The 8,007-nt window shown below is 42.3% G+C and overlaps 1 pseudogene; it reads right to left on the bottom strand.

Annotated features, from left to right (window-relative positions):
• Window positions 1–7,192: 7,192 nt before the first annotated feature.
• Window positions 7,193–7,763, bottom strand: LOC102840026 (annotated as a pseudogene).
• Between the last annotated feature and the right edge of the window lie 244 nt (window positions 7,764–8,007).

Raw genomic sequence — 8,007 nt, 5'->3', positions numbered from 1 at the left:
GACACTTCAACTCTCTGCTCTAGTCCTCTGTGGCTATGTCCCTGTACCTGAGCCCAGGCGTCCCCAGATCTTGCCATACTACTGGCCAACCAGGTTGACAGGAGTCTATTGAACATGGTCAGACTTAGCTCACAAGTTAATTGCTGTTTTTCCCCCACTTCCCTTTATCCATAGACCAACGTGGTTACCAGCAAGACCACATGCCTGCTTGTGTACTCCCCTGAGTCTCAGTCTTGGAAGGGGGTTTCCCTGAAAGGACTTGACCACTTGCCTTGATGGCTCCTTGGTGAACAACTTGCTTGTTCTTGTAGTAGACAAGCTATGTTTAATAGTGTGAAGAATGGGTCTTCCAGTACACTTGTGATCATGAGGAATCTGTATACAGACCAAGTGGCATTTGTTCGAACAGAACAAAGGGGCACAGCATAGTTTAGAATCTGGAAAGGTGTGTGACAGGATTGTATCCTTTCACCATACTTATTCAGTCTGTCTGCTGAGCAAATAATCTGGAAAACTGGATTGTATGAAGACGAATGTGACATAAGGATGGAGGAAGACTCACTAACAACCTACGATCTGCAGATGGTGCAACCTTGCTTACTGAAAGAGAAGAGGACTTAAAATATTTACTGATGAAGGTGAAGAAAACCACAGTCTTCAGTATGGGTTGCACTTTAATGTACAAAGCCAAAAACCATCACCACTGGACCAATAAATAATATCATGATAAATGGAAAAAAGATTGAAGTTGTCAAAGACTTCAACATTCACGGAAGCAGCAATCAAGAAATCATATGATTTGTCTTAGGCAAACCTGCCACATAAGACCTCTTTAAAGTGTTCATGAACAAAGATGTCATTTTGAGGACTAAGGTGTGCCTGACCCAAACCAAAATATTTTCAATAGTTTCATATGCATGTGAAAGTTGGACAATGAATAAGGAAGATAACAGAAGAATTGATGCATTTAAGTGATGGTGTTGCAGACGAATATTAAAATTACCATGGACTGTCAGAAGAACAAACAAATCTGTGTTGGAGGAAGTACAGCCAGAATGTTCCTTAGAAGCCATCATGACAAGTCTTTGTCTCTCATACGTCATATTATTAGGAGACACCAGTCCCTGGAGAAGAACACCATGCTTGGTAAAGTGGAGGATCAATAAAAAGGAGGAAATCCCTCAGTGAGATGGATTGGCAGTGAGAGCAGCAATGGTTTCAAGTGTAACAATCCTGTGAGGATGGCACAGGACTGGGCAGTGTTTTGTTCTGGTGTGCATAGGGTCTCTTTGAATTGGAACCAACTCCACAGCCCTAACTACAACAAACAATATTCCTCATCATTCTATTTGTGGTAAATGTTACCAAGATTGGGTGTTGGTTTTGTTTTCTAGTAGCTCTGTCTGATTTTTGTTGTTGTTTTTTCCCCCTAAAGCTTTTATTGTGAATTGAGTGAAGGTTTACAGGGTAGATCACCAGTTTTACATTCAACAAATCATTGCAATACTTACAATCCCCACCATGCACCCTCAGCTAACAGTATTTACCTCTACTACTGCCCCCTTTGTTTTGATGTGCACATACACATTGAAAATATGTATTTGTTTAAGTGTCCAAAGGACACATTTTGCTAGCCAGCCTTCTGCCCACAGGCACACTGCCTTTTTCAGTCCTTGGGCCTATAGTCCTCAGCTGCTCTATCTCTCTATGTCATCGCCTCTGCCACCATGTCTATTGTGGCTGCTATTGTGATTAGGATCCCTAGCTCCTCTCATGCTCTTCCTACTTGGTGGCCCTGGGGTCCTCTGTTGCTGAAATTACAGATTAACTGCTCCCCCCTTTTATTATACCTCTTGTACATTTTTAGTTGTGAAAAATCACCATTAGTCCTGATAACAATTACTCACAATTGAATCATAAAATCCTACCCCCATCATCACTAGACCCATATGGACAAAAGGAAAACTATTCAGTGGGGATTCTAGTTTACCCCCTTATTCTGAACCGAATCACCCTCTGAAAGCTTGTAAACTAGCCACTTTGAGCCTTTATTTCTTTGTTGTTGCTAAGTGCCATTGAGTCGGTTCTGACTCATAGTAACCCTGTATAAGGTTTGAGAAGTGACTGGTGAGCCTGAACCACCAACCTTGCTGTTCAAACTGACTTTGTAGTCCAGCATATTAACCCACTGTGCCACACTAGGACTCCTCGAGCCTTTATACTGCCTCTAACTTTGATAGCTGAAGCCCAAGTTGTCCATCCCTAACAACCCAGTGTACTGAGGAGGCACGCTTGATCCTTGATATGAAGAAACCTCTTTCAGTTGGAATTTTGGGCAACTTTATCCATAAGCAAAGGTCCAATTCATAAAGTTGTAGCAATTTATGCTTGCTCCCTGTATCAAACTTCTTTATCTTTAACTGATTGAATTCTGGTCAGCAAAACATCCAACCTAGGTCAAATGCATACTGCCTGCAAATTTGGGAGTTCTTGCATGCCTCCCCCGACTTCAGGCCAGCTGGCCACTTCATTCTTAACTCTAGCCCCCAGTGTCAGTGTCAGTGGGCTCCCGAGTTCACAAGTCTCCCTGAACTTCCAACTAGCCAGCCTTTCCTCTTCTCTCTCTCATCTCAAGGTCACAGGGTATCTATGGAACCTGGCCAAATTCAGCCTGTGTCTTCATTGCTACATTTTCCCTACTTACACTTGCCAGTTGACCATAGTGGTCACCAGTGAGCCTACAAGACTGTCCATGGGTTCCCTTTGAGTTTCAGTCTTAAGAAAGGGGTTTTCCCCTGATGGGTTGACTTTTCTTGCCTTGATAGCTCCAAGGCAAACAGCTTGCTTGATATTGTAATAGCCCGTCTGCTTCCCCAGCCCATCCCCCGCTGTCCCCTCTGGTCTTTCTTCAAGAAGAATTGTTTTTTTCATCTTTTTGAAGAATGTTGTTGGAATCTGGATTGGGATTGCACTATATATGTAGATTGCTTTGGGTTGTATTGACATTTCACAATGCTAAATCTTCCTATTTAAGAGCATGATATAGTCCTCCATTTCTGCAAATCACTTTTTGTTTCTTGTTGTAGTGTTTTGAGTTTTCTTTGTATAGGTCATTTGTTCCTCTGGTTAGATTTATGCCCAAACATTTCATCCTTTGGGTGGCTATTGTAAATGGCATTGTTTTCCTAATTTCCTTTTCCGAGCTGTATTTGTTATTATAGAGAAATCCAACTGCTATTTATATGTTGATCTTGTACTCTGCCATTTTGCTGAATCTTCCAATGAGTTTCAGTAATTATTCTGCCAAGTCTTTGGGATTTTCTATGTATGGGATCATACCATCTGCAAACAGAGACAGTTTTACTTCTTCTTTGCAAATTTGGCTACTTTTGTTTTCTCTTTCTTGCCTTATAGCTCTGGCTAAGACTTCCAACACAATATTGGATCAGAGTGGTGATAGAGGGCATCCTTGTTTGGTTCATGAACACAAAGGGAATGCTTTCATTTTCTCTCTTTTGAGAGTGATGTTGGCTGTTGGTTGTGTATATATGCACTTTGTTATGTTGAGGAATTTCCCTTAAGTTCCTACTTTGTTTTTATTAGGAATTGGTGTTGGATTTCGTTAAATGCCTTTTCTATATCAATCGAAATAATCATGTGATTTTTCTCTTTTTTAAAATTTATGTGGCAAATTACATTGATTGTTTTTCTAATGTTGAACCATCCTTGCATCCCTGTTATGAAACCTCCTTGGTCTTGATGTATTATTCTTTTGATATGTTGTTAAATTCTATTGGCTAGGATTTTGTTGAGAAAGTTTGTATTTATGTTCATGAGGTCTATTGGTCTATAATTTCTTCTTTAGTGTTGTCTTTCTCTGATTTTGGTATGAGGATTGTGCTTGCTTCATAAAATGTATTAGGAAGTTTTCCATTCTTTCATATTTTCTAGAATAGTTTGAGTAGAATTGGTGTCAGCTCTTTTCTCAATATTTGGTAAAAATCACCAGTAAACCCATCTGGACCTGGACATTTTTTTGGTTGGGAGTTTTTTGATGACATGATCAATTTCTTCTTTTGTTATGGGTCTGTTCAAGTTTTCTACTTCACTCTTTGTAAGTTTAGGTAGATTGTGTTTTTCTAAAAATATATCCATCTAAGTTTTAAAATTTGTTGGAGTACAACTTTTCATAATATTCTGTTATTATACTTTTGACTCCTTTGGTTCAGTTGTGACATTGTCCATGTGGTTTCTTATGTGTGTTGTTTGTATCTTCTCCCTCTTTTCTTTTATTAGATTTGTCAATGGTTTGCCAATTTTAATAACATTTTCATAGAACCAGCTTCTTGTCTTGTTGATTTTCTTCTTTAGTTTTTCTGTTTTCTATCTCATTTATTTCTGCTCTAATATTTATTATTTATTTCTTTCTGGTAGCTGTAGCTACAATTTGCTGGTCCTTTTCTAATTGTAGATGGGTTAATGTGTTGATTTTGGTTCTTTCTTCTTTTGGGGTGTGTGCATTTATTGCAATAAATCTCAGCACTGCTTTTGCTGTGTCCCAAAGGTTTTGGTATGATCTGTTTTTGTTCTTATTTGTTTCTAGGAATTTTTTATTTCACTTTTTATTTGTTCTAAGGGGCTCTGGTAGTATAGTGGTTACGAGTTGGGCTGCTAACCTCAGGGTTAGCAGTTCAAAACTACCAGTGGTTCTGTGGAAGAAAGATGACGCTTTCTGCTCTTGTAAAGACTTACAGCCTCAGAAAGCCTATGCAGGGTTGCTATGAGTCAGAACCGACTCCATGGCACATCACCACCACTACCACTACCAGATAGCTTTTAAGTAGTGTGTTATTCAATTTCCATGTATTTGATTTTATTTCCTTGATCATCCTATTGTTGATTTCTAATTTCATAATATTGTTATCTGAGAAGATGCTTTGTAGTATTTTGATGTTTTAAAATCTATTAAGACTTGCTTTGTGGCCTCAGAATGGTCTATCCTGGAGAATGTTCCCTGTGCACTGGAAAAGAATGTGTGTTGTGCTGTTGTTGGGTTGAATGCTCTGTATAAATATATGAGGTCATGTTGGTTGATTGTATTGTTTCATTCCTCTCTGTCTTTGTTGAGTTTCTTTACAGTTGTTCTGTCAGTCTTTGGAAATGGTGTATTAAAATCTCCCACTATTATTGTAGCATTGTCTATTTCTTTCTTTAATTCGATTAGGGTTTGATTTATGCATTTTGGGGTTATTTCCTTGGAAGCATAGATATTTATTATGGTTAAGTACCCTTGTTCAATTGACCGTCTAACCACAAGATAATGTCCTTTATTGTCTTTTTGTTTGTTTGTTTTCAAAGTAATGGTTTATTTCTATTTTTAAGACTAGGTAAGGAGTCCAGAGCAGACTTATCTATGTGGTTACAGTTTAAATGTAGCAAAGAAAGACTTGTTCTATGTATAGTGAAGATGATGAAGGAGTTCATTTCAATATTTACCTTTTCTTATTTGCAGCATCCAAATAAGAAATACTAACACCCATTTTCCCCAGTTTGACTCAAGATGACTGACCAGCTACTTAAGCAATCCAGACATGTAAAACTGAAAACATCTGAAATGGGTGTCAGCAGCGGTATGTATTAGTCAACTGGTGGGGTGAGCTCTGGAAATCCAGGAGTTGTTGAAATATGAGGAAAAACAGCGTTTATATGAAGTCTGGAAGAAAAGTAACTGCCACCACATCCAGTCTGAGGTGGACAGAGTCCATGTCCCACTGATGGAAGCTGAGCTGCTCCTGGCTCCTGGACATTAAGTAGAAAATTATTACTTTTATTCAAACTGACTGGAAGTGAGTTGAACAGTTGAAGGAGGAATCACACTGTTCCCTCCACATGAGGAGGGCCACATTCCTCTGGTCCCCAGGAAAGGGGATTCTGTGTTGAGTTCTGCTCCTTCAGAAGGGTGAGCTGAAGGCCCATTATTGCTAGCAAAGCTGGAGTGGCCCTTCCCCCACTGTGAAGGCTACTGGTTGGCTGGAGGCCCAGTGAAGGAGGGTCAGTCAGCAGAGACGGGCTTGGCTTTGTCACTTTGGCAAACAGAGGTCTTCTCTGAGCTCCCTGCGGAGGAGATGTCACCACACTTTGCCAACCAAACTGATGGAGCAGTCCAGAGCCCAAAGGGTCAGAGCCCGCAGGACCAGAAGAACAGCTTCTGAGACTACCTGTCACAAGTGGTCCAGTTGACATTAGGTGGTGGCCCAAAGTTCTTTAAAACAAGGAACAGAAGGAACCTGGGCAATACTGTGGAAATGAGTGGCCAGCAAGGCTGCTGCTGCTGCTACCACCTCCCAGTCCCCATGCTCAGACGGATGGACATGAGTTCACAGGGGGACTGACGGAAAAGGGCATGTGGTGAGCACAGGATGAATTTTATCAGAAAACGTGGGCCACCTGCCAAGCCTGCAGGTCCTGCTCCAGGTTACGAGAACAGTTGGTGGTGTAGACACGGGGTTTAACAGTATGGCTCAGGGCCACATCTGGGTTACCGAGAAGAACGGGCTTTATTGCACATTTGTTGTCAATGGGAATGGGTTTCCCTGCAGTTGGAGGCTCTCTGGATGGGCAGAACTACCACCATGCATCAATGAATGACCTTGACGTCAGGAAACAAAACAGTCTGGTAGGGTCTTCCTAGAGTCTCCATGTGTGCAGCTGGGAGGCAGAGCTTGACTTGGTCACTGTGTGGTGGGCAAACCTGCTCGCTTACAGCCCAGTGCCAGTCCCTCAGTGACACCGATGGCAGGAAGCTGGGTTATGGGGAAACGTCTCAACAAGCATGCAGGTTCCAGAAAGATGCTGAAACTGTGACTCTCAATTCCACCGGGTGGGCCAGCCAGGAAGCCACAAGAGATCCAGTGGAAGGGACTTTGAGATCACCGGTTAGAAGGACAGGCAGACCACCTCTGAGCAGCAGAGGTGGCAACCCGGGTCAGGAAAGGCCCCTAGAGAAAAAAAGATCTAAGAGGGGGTTGGAAACAGACAAATCAGTGACATATCAGGCGTTGATTTTGAGCAAGTCTTTCTGAGCTCAAGAAGCTGGAGGCAGATAACCCACAGCTCCTGCAGAGGGTTGCAGGAAGAATCCAGTCCCTCTGCCTGGCTGTCCCTCTGTGTCTCCTGAGTAGAACTGTGTACCTCATATATAAATAGGGTGGTACTGCTTGTGGTTGATCTTTTTCCTACATGTTGGGCAGGTGTTGGAATTTTTAAGGGCACCACGGAGGCACTGACTGCAGAAGACGTGGTCACATGCAGTGGAAACGATGAGATGTCGTTCTACACAATCTCTGAGTACTCATCCATGCCGATAGGACAGCTGATAGCGCCGGAAGAACTGAGTCCCACCGTGCCATACCTCCCTGGTGTTTCTGGGCGTGTGTGGGGTCACATACACATCTCGGTCTCTGGACGAGTTGTCATCATCACTGCTCACCACACAGCTGTCGGTGTGATTCTGGCACAGTTTCCTTGCTGTCCTCTGGGGCCGCCGCCTTTCTTCAACAATCACAACAGTCATTGTGGGTCAGATAGACAACCACAGGCTCCAAGGACTCACAGGAGAGGTCCACTATTTCATCTCCAGCGCTTTCCTCAAATTCTATGGGTTCTGCTTCCACGGCCATCTCAGGTGTGAAGGGAGCTTCTCGAGTTCGCTTCTGGGCTTGTCTAGAATTTATTGTTCCACCAAGATGCTTTCTTGTGCTCATTATGCTATTGCCTCCACTTATAGAAGCAGTGGCACTCTGTCCCAGGGTGGGCAGGAAGATGAACCTTGTCAGCCTCTGTCTCAATGCCTGCTGGTTAATCATTTGCCAGTTTGCAAGAGAATCTTGAGCCAGGAAGATTTTCGGTATCTTCAGATCTTGCCGTTGGTTTATTCCGACATCTCCTCCACTAGGACACTCTGAGGAGGAAGAACCTTCTAAAGACCCTTCATTGTCTCTTATGCTG

Source organism: Chrysochloris asiatica, unplaced genomic scaffold (genome assembly GCF_000296735.1).
Source record: "Chrysochloris asiatica unplaced genomic scaffold, ChrAsi1.0 scaffold00221, whole genome shotgun sequence".
NCBI lineage: Eukaryota > Metazoa > Chordata > Mammalia > Afrosoricida > Chrysochloridae > Chrysochloris > Chrysochloris asiatica.
The sequence above is the reverse complement of the archived record's forward strand: the minus strand, read 5'-3'. Positions and strand labels throughout refer to the sequence as shown.